At 40.6% G+C, this 14,688-nt stretch overlaps 1 non-coding gene across 1 annotated transcript; it reads left to right on the top strand.

The window, feature by feature from the left end:
- Positions 1-2,785: 2,785 nt before the first annotated feature.
- Positions 2,786-2,889, top strand: LOC135269757 (U6 spliceosomal RNA). The gene has a single exon (XR_010338020.1). It is a non-coding gene; the product is annotated as a U6 spliceosomal RNA (small nuclear RNA).
- Positions 2,890-14,688: the final 11,799 nt, after the last annotated feature.

Here is a 14,688-nt window from a genome sequence, read left to right as displayed (position 1 = left end):
CACCACTTGCAGGACAAGCACAATCTGGTGCCTCCAACACACAACCCCAGCCAGCCAGCCATCTTCTCAGAGGTCTCTGTGTTTGCTCCAGGGGGCCCTCTACTAAGGTTCAAAGATTTGACTATCTCACACTCATTTTATTCCCTCAGTCACAGGGGCTGTCGTGTGTCCTGCAGTTGCCACCTCTGTAATACCTTCGAGTTTTCTTCTTACACTGTCAGTTACCTGAGTAACAACTTTATACCTCTTTAACACTAATTCCTATTAAATTCTGATGATTGAAATAATCTGTGTGCTCTGCATCTTGGCTGCACTCTGACCAATGCATCTGGTCAGAGGCAGAAACAGAACACTATACCAGCAGCTATGTGCAGGGATAGACCACTATGATATACTGCCTCTCAGATATTATTACACAATTACAGATCCATACATAGCAGCTATTATCTTTGCATGTTTGTTTGATTGATTTTTTTGAGACAGGGTCTTACTCTATCATCCGGGCTGGAGTGCAGTGGCAAGATCATGGGTCTCTATTGCCTTGACCTCCCGGAATCAGGTAATTGTCTCACCTAGCCTCCCAAGGAGCTAAGACTACAGGTATGTGCCACCATGCCCAGCTGATTGAAGTAGTTATTATCTTGAGTACAAATCTGATTATGACATAGCTGGCCAATGCTATACTGTCAGCTCTGATGTTCTAGAGTTATAAAAAGTTAAGTGCTTCAGTCAACCTTCCATGGACCTGAATTCTAGGGACCAGTGGAAACTGATCACTAGCCTCTTCTTATGGCACACTGACCACCAAAGGAAAGAGAAAAGAGGCCAGAAGGTCAATAGACAGAAGATGTCCATGTTTGACTCGCTGAAAAGTTTTCTCTGGAATTCTGCACTTCCAACCTAGAGCAAAAGGTGGAGTATTCTCCCTGGGATCTGCTAGTCCATAGCCTTCTAGAATGTCCGAGTTGGAAGGGACCCCAGAGAGCATTCATTTCAAAACTCCCATTTAAAAAATGAGTACACTGAGGCCCAAAGAAAAGGGATAGTCCCAAACCACGCAGTGAGTTAGTGCTGGTGTCCAGACCAGAACAGAGTCCTGATGTTCCCGTGGGCAAGTTTCTGTGCTTTTCCTAGAGATCACAGTCACTTCTCTGGAATCTGCTCTCTGCAGATGAGAATTCCCTTGGGTGTCCCTCATCCTGTTCCTAGAAACCCATGGAAATGGGAGTAGGAGAGGTGTTTTCCTCTGGTCTCATTCTTTCTGGCTTCTGTCTCCTCACAGGGCTGCAAGGTAACGAGGACGAAGTTGAGTAAGATGAGCCTGGAAACTGCAGGGTGAGATCCATCTTTATCTACAATGTTGATATTTTCTTCGTTGTGGATATTTTTACAAAAAAAATCATTTTTAAAATATTGCACTAAAATATTATTTATCAGGATCACTGAGTGTTCATATTTTGCTCCCACAGTGAGTGCCTTTCTGGTCACATCCTTGACCTGTCCCACCCTCCCTTCCTCCCCTCTGACTACATCTCCAGTCAGGTCAGTTTTGCCACTTCGTAACTGTTTTCTGATGCATGGTCCACTTTCTGTAATACCAGAAGCGTTCCTACTGATAACACAGATGGTGAGAAACATGAACAACGACCACCCAGGATCAGCTGATAGAGATCCAAGATAAAACGGGGGAATTCCTGACTTTGATGAAAAGGATGCTGTGATGAAGTGGAGCAGCATAGGCTTTGAAGTCAGAGGCACTGGGGTTTCAGTCCTGATCACACCACTTAGCAGCTGTGTGATGAGCAATGACTGATTGTCTGTGATCTGAAAGCAATAGATACCCAGACATGAGCAGAGCCTGCTTCCTGTTCCTACAGCAGGCATGATCCAGATGGAGGGTATTGTTTATTTCTCTGGACCTTGTTTTCTATAACTGAAAGTAAAAATAGCATCATTCACTGTGAGGATTAAGTATGGCTCTTTACATGATATTGCCTAGCATAATATGGGTGCCCAGTTAAAATGTGCCTCCATACAAGTAAATACAATCTTCACTGGAAAATTCTTGTTGACAGGAGTCATCACAATGCATAGTTACTCTTTCACTATTTAGATCCATCTTCATATAGCTACTTGAACTAATCTGAAAAGACCCAGAAAAAAATAATTATTGAAAACTTTTCAATGGATGCCTCAATATTTTAAAAAATTAAGGAGAAAGACATATTTCTTTCAGCTACACTCAAGGCCTTCAAATGTTCAGATAGCAATTTTCATTCTGAGATGGCCTCTAATAAGTAATACCTTTTCATAATCTCCTGTTCCTAAGTACAGGGGGAACCTGATTACTTCTAGCCAATAAAATATGACAAATTGAGGACAGCCACTCCCATGATCATGGTATGCCACATAAGACTCCAGCATAGCAAACTGAACTGAGAGACTCTCTTCCTGGCCTTGAAGACATGAGCTACTATATTATGAGGCCTGTGAGAGGGTCAGGTGTCGGGGAACTCTGGGTGACCTCTACTTGTTGACAGCAACCCTGTCTGACAGCCAACAAGAAAGCAAGAACCTCAGTCCTACAGCCACAAGGAGCTGAATTCTTCCAATTATATGAACTTAGACGAAAAGACTCTAAGCTCTAGAAGAAATACAATTCAGATAGTGCCTTGATTCCAGCCTTAGGACATCCTGAGCTAAGCTTTACTTGACTAAATTTACATTGTTTCAAGACATTAACTTTATGGAAACGTGTTACACAGCAATATAAAATTATTAATAAGTGCTTGCTTTGGCAGCACATATACTAAAATTGGAATGATACAGAGATTAGCATGACCCCTGTGCAAGGATGACATGCAAATTCATGAAGCACTCCATATGTTTTTTGCAATCTACCCACCTGACAAAGGTCTAATACCCAGAATTTACAATAAACTTAAACAAATTTACGGGAAAAAAACAATGCCATCAAAAATTAGGCAAAGGATATCAACAGATACTTCTCAAAAGAAGACATTTACACAGCTAACAAACATATGCAGAAAAGCTCAACATCACTGATCAGAGAAATGCAAATCGAAGCCACAATGTGATACTATTTCATGCCAGTCAGAATAGTAATTATTAAAAAGTCAGGAAACCATAGATGCTGGCAAGGCTGTGGAGAAATAGGAAGGCTTTTCCACTGTAGGTGGGAATATAAATTAGTTCAATCATTGTGGAAGATAGTGTGGCAATTCCTTAAGGATATAGAACCGGAAATGCCATTTGACCCAGCCATCCTATTACTGCATGTACACCCAAAGGATTATAAATCATTCTACTATAAAGACACATGCACACATATGTTTGTTGCAGTACTATTTACAATGGCAAAGACATGGAACCAACCCAAACGGCCATCAATGATAAACTGGATAAAGAAAATGTGGTACATATACACCACGGAATACTATGCAGCCATAAAAAGGAATGAGATCATGTCCTTTGCAGGAAGCCATCATCCTTAGCAAACTGACACTGGAAAAGAAAACCAAACACTGCATGTTCTCACCCATGAATGAGAGTTGAACAGTGAGAATACATGGACACAGAGAATGGAACAACACATACCAGGGCCTGTTGGGGAATGGGGGGTGAGAACTTAGAGGACTGGTCAATAGGTGCAGCAAACATCCATGGCACATGTATACCTTTGTAACAAACCTGCACGTTCTGCACATGTATTGCATTTTTTTAGAAGAAATAAAATTTTTTTTAATTAATAATATATAAAACTAGTTTATTTGAGAAGTCTGAATTAGAGAAGCTAATTCTACATGTTTTCTTGGTCCTCTCCTCTCTGCATAGAAGTGACACTAAGGATAGATCATTGAGTATGGTTTTGAAATTCCATTTATTCCTTAGCCCAATATTTCATATAGAATTGAATCCTCTTACATGACCTGCTCTGTGTTCCCTTCAGTGACTTGATTGCCTCACATCAGTTTTGTTAAGGAACAAGTGAAGCATTTTCTCCAAGTGTCTATGTAGCAGTTTTAATCTAGGGGATAAGCGTAGAGTTCAATAAGATGCAAACATATGATGGACTTTGAGGGAGTTGATTGCTACATAACTTTAATCAGAAGCCCTATGGAGTGAACTACAGTCAGCTTATATTTACAACTTTTGCAAACATCGGAGACAAGGCTAATCAGAACATTTTCAAGACATATCATAAACAAACTGTTGCCATTTGCTGAACGGATCAGTTATGTATTCATCAATGGTACCAGGAGACTCTATAGAACAGCATCAGGGAAAGTCTGCAGACATCTGCCTTCCTTCAGCTAGACACATACACAAACCTGCTAGCTTATCCCACCTCACAGCACAAAAGTGGTACCTTGATTGCAGGTTTAACTTTAATCACTTTTTCTATATAGCAAACTACCCCAAAACTCTATAGTTTAAAACAGCAATAATTTACTTTTTCTGATCATGCTGTAGACTGATTATGTGGCTCTTCTGTCCCACAAAGTGTCTTGATCTTTTCAGGCTGCTATAACAAAATATTTTAGACTGGGTAATTTATAATAACAGAAATTTATTTCTTAGAGCACTAGAGGCTGGGAAGTCCAAGATCATAGTACCAGCATATTTAGTGTCTAGTGAGGGTTCCCTCTCTGCTTCACAGATGGCAACTTCGTGCTGTATCCTCCCATAGTAAAAGAGGCAAGACAGCTCTCAGAGACTTCTTTTATAACAGAAGGAATCTCATTTGGCCTAATTACCTTCCAAAGACCTCACATCTAAATACGATCATATTAGGGATTAGATTTTAATATATGAATTTTGAGGGAAACATAAACATTTAGAACATAGCACACAGTGGTATCTGCTATGGTCATTCAAGTGGCTTTGCATTCATTTGTGGCTGGTTTCTCTCAGCTGTCTGGGGCATTGGTGCTAGCTGTCAGTTAGGAAATCCCTACTGTCCATGGGGATGCTCTCCCCATAAGACTTCTCATCCTCGCAGCTTTCTCCATGTAACCTCTCTTCTTCAGGATGGCTTGAATTTTCTTTGCAAGATAGCTGGGTGTCAAGAAGGCCAAAAAAATCAATCTTCCATGACTCTAAAAGGCTAAGCCTAGAAGTCCACAAAGTCATTTCTGCCATTTTTATATTAGTTGCAACAAGTCATCAGCCAGTAAAGACTCATGAAAAGAAGAAATTGACTCCACCCTTGATAAGAGGAGTAAGAGGTATGTCCAGGGAGGGGAGGAATTCTTTGATGACCATCTGTGATGACTTTCTAGAGTATTCATTTTTGAGTTTCTCCATGAGATGATTCTTACAGTTTATCTTTGATTTTAATTTTCTATTGCTTACTAAGTATTATATTTAAACTGTTAAATAATTAATTTTAAGTTACATTTTACGATTTATGTAATTTATATGATGTGTCTGCCACCCATATACATCCTACAGAATACTACTGATGTGTTTCTAGGGCAGTTTTTAGACATTGAGCTCACAAGTTTCAGGATATGCCTTAATCTCCTAGGGTTTCTCTTAAATTTCATTATTACTCTCTTACAATGTTATGATCAAAGAAATAGGTCTATATTGTCTGTGGAGTAAAATTCAAAATTTGGACTAATAAAATTTATCATGTAGTCAACTGCTGGAAATTAAATATTGTTATATTGAAATGTTCTATATTGCATATTCATCAATATATCCATTAGCCAGATTAGAAAACTGACATGTAAAACTATGATTCACCTAAAATCATGCATAAAGTTAGGTGTGATGCAGCCTCCACCTTGAGCCTTTGGTCTTAGAGATCAGCCAATGGACTATGAGTTAGGATGGATACAGTGAGACAGGCCTCGTTCTGACTTCAAGCTCCATGATATCAATTTATCTTCTTTTAAAACAGTTGCATAACTTTAAAAATATTTTCTCTTAAATATAGGGGAAATAACTTCTACTTTATAATTTACCAAATAATATATGCACATGACTTGAAATTAATAATAGCACTATTATTTATACCTCACTCATTCTTATAATAATATATCTTTGTGCACTTTGTGAGACAGAGATATCTCACTTTGTGAGATAGTTCTCACTGGGAAGGAAATTTTAGTATTACCTGGGAAATAAGTATTTTCAGTAAAAATACATGCCTGCTACTACATCTGATTCTCTCCTAGAACTTCTCATCCTTCAGATTAGGGAATTTGAATTTTATGCTATTAATGTAGAGATAATTCTGAGATGTAGACTGGTCCCACCTCAAAGCCCTTTCCTTATCAGACATTGGTATGCTGCTTTACAGTATGAACATTGCCCAGCTGTCTCATTTTAACTTAAGTAAAATATAAAGCAAAAACACATAGAGAACATCATTTTCATTGTACAGATAAAAAAATCTAAACCCAGAAAATCTTGAGGTCTTTCCTATGGTCATTTTATCAAGAAATCTTCTGACTTCAAGACCTCTGCATCTGCATTCTGCTTTCTCTCTGAATGCTGAACAAACACAATAATGTCATGAGGACCAGACCATTTCTGAGCAGATTTTGTGTGTGAGGAAGTTTTCTACAGATTTCATCTGTAATATTTTCATTTAATCCTAATGCATGAGACATATGAATTATTAGTTTGACTTAACAGAACAGAAATCTATGTTCAGAGGAGCAATAGGCTAGCTCATACAACTAAACATTGGCAGATTTTAAGAATTGGGCCCAGAGAAGTTAATCTTACATACCTGGCTATCATTTCCCCTTATGATCTACGTGAGAGAGGGGCAAAGAAGAGGATGTGTATATGAAGAATCTGCAAATGGCTCTTTTTTGTGCTGGTCTATGCTAAGCCTTAACCCGCAATTGCACAGTATGAAATGGCAGGGGGTGTCCTTCTCACCACCTTTAAGTTCGCCATGGTAAAATTTTACCTGCAGCTATAGACTGTGCAATGAATGCACTGGAGGTGCAGAGAGTTAAGAAGTCATATTTTTAGCTTGGCTTTCTAACTCTGGGGAACAGTCCTCTGCAGCAGCATGATTTGATCATGTTTGATCACTGACCTTGCACAGTTCTGTCTTCCTTACACATTGCCACCATTGGCTCCCACAGTATTAATGGATTTAGCCTAAAAAAAAATTATATTTCCTCAGTCTTTCTGCTATTATAGACTCACTGAAGCCCTCTATGTAAAAACATATGTCTGCCTTGAGAAACCATGGGCATGCTTTGAAATTCTTCAAGTAATCTGGAATACACCTAATCAGGAAGAAAATGGTTTCCATGAAAATTGGAGAGGAGAGGTGATGTGGTTTGCATCTGTCTTCCAGCACAAATATGTCAAATTGTAATCCCCAATGTTGGAGGTGGGGCTTGATGGGAGGTTACTTTTCATAAACAGTCAAGTACCATCCTCCTTGGTATTGTCCTCATGATAGTGAGTGGGTTCTCATGATACCTGGTTATTTAAAAGTGTGCAGCACCTCGTGTGATGGTTAACATTGAGCATCAACTTGATTGGATTGAAGGATGCAAATATCGTTTCTAGGTGTGTCTGTGAGGATATTGCCAAAAAATATTAACATTTGAGTCAGTGGACTGGGAGAGTCAGACCCACCCTCAATCTGGTGGGCACCATCTAATTAGCTGCCAGCTCAGCTAGGATAAAAGCAGTCAGAGGAACGTGGAAGACCTAGACTGACTGAATCTTCTGGCCTTCATCTTTCTTCTGTGATGGGTGCTTCCTGCCCTTGAAATCAGACTTCAAGTTCTTCAGCTTTGGAACTCTTGGACCTAGGACTGCAGACTGAAGGCTGCACTGTCAGCTCCCCTACTTTTGATGTTTTGGGACTTGGACTGACTTCCTTGCTCCTCAGCTTGCACATGGCCTGTTGTGGGTCACCTTGTGATCGTGTGAGTCAACACTGCTTAATAAACTAATCTTTATACATACATTTATCCTATTAGTTCTGTCCCTCTAGAGAATCCTGACTAATACACTCCCCCTCTCTCTTGCTCTTGCTCCACCCACGTGATGTGTGTACTTCTCCTTCCTTTGCCTTCCACCATGATAGTAAGCTTCCCAGAAGCCATGCAAATGCCAGCAGAATGCTTTCTGTACAGCCTGTGGAACTGCAAGCCAATTAAACCTCTTTTCTTTATAAATTACCCAGTCTCAGCTATTTTTTATAACAATGCAAGAATGGATGAACACAGAGGTTTACCTCTTCTGTGTGCATCTGTCTTTGTGCATTACCTCAAAACCGTGAAGGGTTAGACCAAATTAGAGCTAAGGATATCTGGGACCAGCAAGGGTGAGAGGGACTTCATGGGTGAAAGTTCTGAGTAGTAAGTGCCTCATCCTCTAAAGCCCAGACCCTCCCAATTCATTTTATGATGAGGATCTCTGTTCTTTTTCCCATAGGAGTCACTCTGAGGTGCTTGAGGTAAAACAAAGGTGGCACTTAGTAAGTATCTTAGTCAGCTCATACTGCATAACAAAACACTATAGACTGGGAGTCCTAAACAACAGATATTTATTCTCTCACAGTGCCAGAGGCTAAATGTCTATGATTAAGGTTCTAATAGATTTGGTTTCTGGTGAGGGCTCTCTTCCTGGCTTGCAGATGAGTACCTTCTCACTGTGTCCTCACATGGTCTTTGTCCTGTGCATACACAGAGAGAGAAAGAGAGATCTTGGTGTCTCTGCCTTTTCTTATAAACACATCAATTCTATCAGAATAGGGCCCCCACCCTTATGACCACCTTAATTAATTACTTCCTTAAAGCCCCTATCTCCAAATACAGTCATATTGGGGTTGAGGACTTCAACACTTGAATTTTGGGGTGGGGGTGATTTGGTTCATAAAAATAAGTAATAGGTATTATAATATATGAATATATGAGACACCAGTTTTACGGCAGGCATCATACTATGGAGTTTTATATTACTTCATTCAATTCTGGTAAAGTTTTCCATATAAATATATACATACACACACACACACGTGTGTGTGTCTATCTATAACCTCATTTTAAAGGTAAGAAAAATGAGAGGTTGAAAATGCATTTGATTCAGATGTGTTTGTCTCCAAAGACACTACCCCAAGTCTCAGTTTCTCTCTCTCTCTCTCTCTTCTTTCTATGTTACAGCAGCAATGAGTCTTTTACAGAAAATCCATCTCATACTAGAGCTGAGCTGAGCTGAGCTGTCAGAGCAGCCCTGCCACTCAGGTGCTCTGCCATCTAACCAAGCCACACCATGCCCACTTGGCTTTTCAGTCCTGCTCACCCAGCCTCACCCACCTCCACTCGAGAGCTCATTTTAAACTGACATCAGGTTTTGGGGCAAAGGTGGAGTGATAGCGAAAGTTATGAAATAAGTTTAAATGATGGGAAATTTTCCCCAAATGCTTAAAAAGAGAGCTAATTTATGTATAAGCTGAGGAATTCCGTGTGTGTGTGTGTGTGTGTGTGTGTGTGTGTGTGTGTGTGTGTCTGGGTGGAGTGAAGGATGTAGGAGTGAGGAAGAAAAACAGAAAGAAAGAGAAAGTAAAGTAAGGGGGGAAGGAGAGAGTAAGATAAAGAGACTGAAAACCAACTCTTGCTCAAACCATTAAAGAAGGGAGAAACTGCTGAATAAGGCCATTCATTGCCCTCTTTTTGCACTTCAAACAAATGGTCATTGTTGGTTTAGCTAACAAGTTGTGCCTTAATTACAGGCCATTAGGCATCATTAATGAAGAAAACCAAATCCAGAAGAATCTGAATCTCACGTCTTACATTTTATTCCCTAGAAAGAAGACTTACTCTAAAAGGATTTAAAACTGCCTCCAAACCATGTAACAGCTCCATGATGCTCACTGTCCCATAGCTTTGCTCAGCCATTACTTCCTCTGAGAAGCCTCCCACTCTTCCCTCCTTCCCTTAACTCCCTGCTGCCTTGAGTGCTGACTGATTGAAGTAATCCTGAAGAGTTTCAGAAGGAGGTACTGTTGGTGACCTCATCCCCACATGGCCCGTCTGCCTCTTTGTCCTTTCAGATAGCCTCTGAACTACCTGCAAAGGGTAACACATTTTTTTCATCCTACTGGCCATGGAAATAATAAAAATGATTATTACTCATCTTACTTGTTGAATCCCCAATACACATCCTTCTATTTACTTTTTCACATAATGTAATCCTCTCAACAATCCACTAGTGTGGGTATAATTGCCTCTTTTTAAGGGTAAGTAAAGTAAGGCTCAATGTGGCTAACTAACTTGCCTATGGCCATGAAGCTGGTAAGTGGCAGGGCCAGGACAGAAATCTAGAGCTCATGCTCTTGCCAGAAGCACAATTAGGTAGAAAAGTGCTAAATGTTTAGTTGTCTATTTATAATGTGAACTCCTTTTTGCCAATTGTAGTAGTCCTTTCTCATGCTGCTAATAAAGATACATCTGAGACTAGGTAAGTTATAAAGGAAAGAGGCTTAATTGGCTCATAGTTCAGCATGGCTGGGGAGGCCTCAGGAAACTCACAATCATCATGGAAGTCACCTTCACGGGGCAGCTAGAGAGACAATGGGTGCTGAGAGAAGGGAAAGCATTTTATAAAACCATCAGTTCTCATGAGAACTCACTATCATAGGAACAGCATGGGAGAAACTGCCCCTATCATTCAATTATCTCCACCTGGTCTTGCCCTTGATACATGGGGATTATTACAATTTAAGGTGAAATTTGGGTAGGGACACAGCCAAACCATATTATTTCCCCACTGGATCCTCCCAAATCTCATGCTCTCACATTTCAAAACACAATTATGCCTTCCCAACAGTCTCCTAAAGTGTTAACTCATTCCTGCATTAACTAAAAAGTCCAAGTCCAAAGTCTCATCTGATACAAGGAAAGTCCCTTCTGCCTATGAACCTGTAAGATCAAAAGCAAACTTGTTATTTTCTAGATGCAATGGGAGTACAGGTATTGGGTAAATACACCCGATCCAAATGGGAGAAACTGACCACAACAAAGGAGCTACAGGCCCTAGGCAAGTCCAAAATCCAATAGGGTGGTCATTTGGGACTTAAAGTCGCAAAGTGATTTCCTTTGATTCCATGTCTCACATCCAGGTCACACTGATTCAAAAGGTGGGTTCCAACAGCCTTGGGCAGTTTTTACCCCTGTGGCTTTGTAAGGTATAGCCTTCTTCCTGGCTGTTTTATGGGCTGGCTTGAGTGCCTGCTGCTTTCCCAGGTGCAGGGTGCAAACTGTTGGTGGGTCCACCATTCTGGGGTGTGGAGGACAGTGGCCCTCTTCTCACAGCTCCATTAGGCAGTGCCCTAGTGGGGACTCTACGTGGGGGCTCCCACCCCACATTTTCCCCCTGCACTGCCCTAGCAGAGGTTCTTCATGAAGGCTCTGCCCCTCCAGCAAAATTCTGCCTGGACATCCAGGCATTTCCTTACATCCTCTGAAATCTAGGGGAAAATTCACAAACCTTAATTCTTGACTTCTGTGCACCTTAAGACCCAACACAACATGAAAGCTGCCAAGGCTTGGGGCTTGCACCCTCTGAAGCACTGGCCTGAACTCTACTTTGGCCTCTCAGCCACAGCTGGAGTGACTGAGATGCAAAGCACTAAGTCCCGAGGCTGCACACAATAGTGGGACCCTGGACCAGGCCCAGAAAACCTTTTTTCCCTTATAGGTTTCCAGATTTATGATTGGAGGGGCTGTCACAAAGATTTCTGTCATGCCCAGGAGGTATTTTCCCCATTGTCTTGGTGATTAACATTCCTCCTTTTTACTTATGCAAATTTCTTCAGCCTGTTTGAATTTCTCCCCACAAAAAAGAGTTTTTCTTTTCTATCACATTGTCAGGCTGCAAATTTTCCAAACTTTTATGCTCTGCTTCCTCTTGAATGCCTTGCCACTTAAGAATTTCTTCTGCCAGATACCCCAAATCATCTCAAATTCAAAGTTCCACAGATCTCTTGGGCAGGGGCAAAATGCCACCAGTCTCTTTACCAACGCATAACAAGAGTAACCTTTACTCCAGTTCTCAACAAGTTCCTCATCTCCATCTGAGGCCACCTTAGCCTGGACTTCATTGTCCTTATCACTATCAATATTTTGATCAAAGCTATTTAACAAGTCTCTAGGAAGTTCCAAACTTTCCCACATTTTCCTGTCCTCTTCTGAACCCTCAAAACTGTTCAGACCTCTGTCTGTTATCCAAATCCAAAGTCACTTTCATATTTTTGGGTATCTTTATAGCAGCACCCACTCTCTGCATTACTAATTTACTGTATTGGTCTGTTCTTATGCTGCTATTATATAAAAAACTATCTAAGACTGGGTAATTTATCAAGGATAGATGTTTAATAGACTCACAGTTCAGCATGGCTGGGGAGGCCTCAGGACACTTACATTCATGGTGGAAGACATCTCTTCACAGGGCAGCAGGAGAGAAAGTGCTCAGTGACAGGGGAAGCCCCTTATAAAATCATCAGATCTTACGAGAACTCACTCTCTATTAGAAGAACAGCATGGGGAATTGCCCCCATGACTCAATTATCTCCACCAGATCCCACCCTTGGCACATGGGGATTATTATAATTCGAGGTGAGATTTGGCTGACACAAAGCCAAACCACATCACTAGTTGTTCTCTTTTTGGGTCAGTTTTGTGTTTCTGAAAATGTGTGGTGGTGATGGCTGCTTGATTATTGTGAGGTCACATGTCAACCAGATTAGCTAATACCAAAATGACTAGCAATATAGTAAATGTTGATGAGGACATGGAGCAACTGGAACTCATGCATCGTTGGTGAGAGTGTAAAATGGCATAAGACCTTTGGAAAAATGTTTGGCAGATTTTATAATGTTAAGTATCCACTTATCATATGACTCAACGATTCTACTTCTGGGTTTTACTCAAGAGAAATAAAAACATATGTTCACACAAACAGTTCTACATGAATTTTTAAAGAAGTGTTGCTCAAAATAACCAAAACCTGGAAACAACCCAAATGTTCATGAACAGGTGAAGAGTAAATAATACAAGAGCTAGGGCATATTGATATAATGTATTTTTTTAAATGATATCAAAGAGTGAATATGAATAAAGGGCTGAATTAGATATCCCCTATTCATAATAAGTATTTTTCTCCATATTATTTCATCCTTGTAATTCAACATAGTACAATCCCACAAATATGAAGAAAAGCAGCCATAAACAGAAAATTCCCAGTATCTAGACTAAACTGTTGTGGAAATCTACTGTGTGCTGCATTAGCCACAACATACAGTGAGCTCAGTCCTGTGGACCCATCTGCCTGGTTCTGGGTTTACTGTGACCTTCACATCACCTCCTTCTGCTGGAAGCCACATGCTAAAGGAGTGAGATTTTTTTACTTTCCCATTAATAAGAACAGAATGAGCTCCATTCATTGGCCAAGGATAATCTATTATTTATCTTCAGGAGAGAAGGTAATGCAAATGGAAGAGTTGTGCAAAAATGGTCCAGTGGTGTGTGTGCCTGGATGAACCCTGTTTTCACGTCAATTCAGACAATGATCAGTATCTTGGTCACAGAAATTCACAGACCTGCTGTTTGGTTCCTTTAACATTAGTTATCCACATCTGCTAGTATCCAGAGCAGGATTTATTGAACACTTAATATGGACAGGACGTTATTCACTAGTCATGAAAAAGGCATAAATGTACATGAAATCAGATTTTTGCGTGAAATACAATGAGAAACTTCCCTAAACTATTGGGATTGGGCTATCTACAGTGTGTGACATAGACATGTGATACCGGAACCCAGAGGACGGGGAGGGAGAGCAGCTTGAAGCTACAGGGAAGCTGACCAGAGGATTCAGGAAGGGCTGGATCAGAGGAAGAATTTACTCTGGACGGCAGATATGAAAAGAAAAGGTATTTCAGGGATTACTGTCCTCACGCACCCAAACAGTATCATCCCTGGAGGCATGAGGTAAAGTGGAGATCGGGGCTTTGGGGTCTGGCAGAGTTGGACTCCTGCAGCTCTGCTTTTTAGTAGTCCTGTGGCCTTGGCCAGCCATTGAACTTCACTGAGCCTCCATTTGTTATCTGTAAATGGGGATTATAGTAGTGACTCTCTAATAGGATGCTGTAAAAATTGAAAGATTAAAGAATATCGGAGAAAGGAGTAATACAGGCTCTGATATGAAGTACAAATATAACTTTCTCCTTTGCTAAATATAACTTACTTAATTTGTCTTGGTCTTTCCCAGTCTCCTCTCCCTCTGTTCTCAGGCTGCATTCGCTTCTGTCCTCTGCTGTTCATCTCCCCACCCATGGGTTCCCCCAACACCACCCTCAAAAAACTAGAAACAGAAAGGAACTGATGCTGAAGACTTACTCCTAAAAGCAATTATTCAACCAAGGGTCTCTGCATTGGAAGCTTAAATTCTTTGGGTAATGAAAGATGTTACATCTAGGAGAAGGAAATTTCTTCATGAGTGTGAGTTTGGACTTTTTCCACTCCCAGGAGTTATCTACCCTCTCCCTAAGTCAATCCAGCTACAGATGAAAACCTCAGGCTGATCTGGCTATCCAGTTATGCCAAACCAGTTCTTTGACTGCATAGCCCGGGTAGCATTCTGAGATAGAAAATCTCTCAGCACCATAGCAAAGTGAAA

This window comes from Aotus nancymaae, unplaced genomic scaffold (genome assembly GCF_030222135.1).
Source record: "Aotus nancymaae isolate 86718 unplaced genomic scaffold, 86718_ANA_hifiasm-v0.15.2.pri h1tg000057l, whole genome shotgun sequence".
Classification (NCBI taxonomy): Eukaryota; Metazoa; Chordata; class Mammalia; order Primates; family Aotidae; genus Aotus; species Aotus nancymaae.
This window is presented reverse-complemented; position numbering and strand designations above follow the sequence as displayed.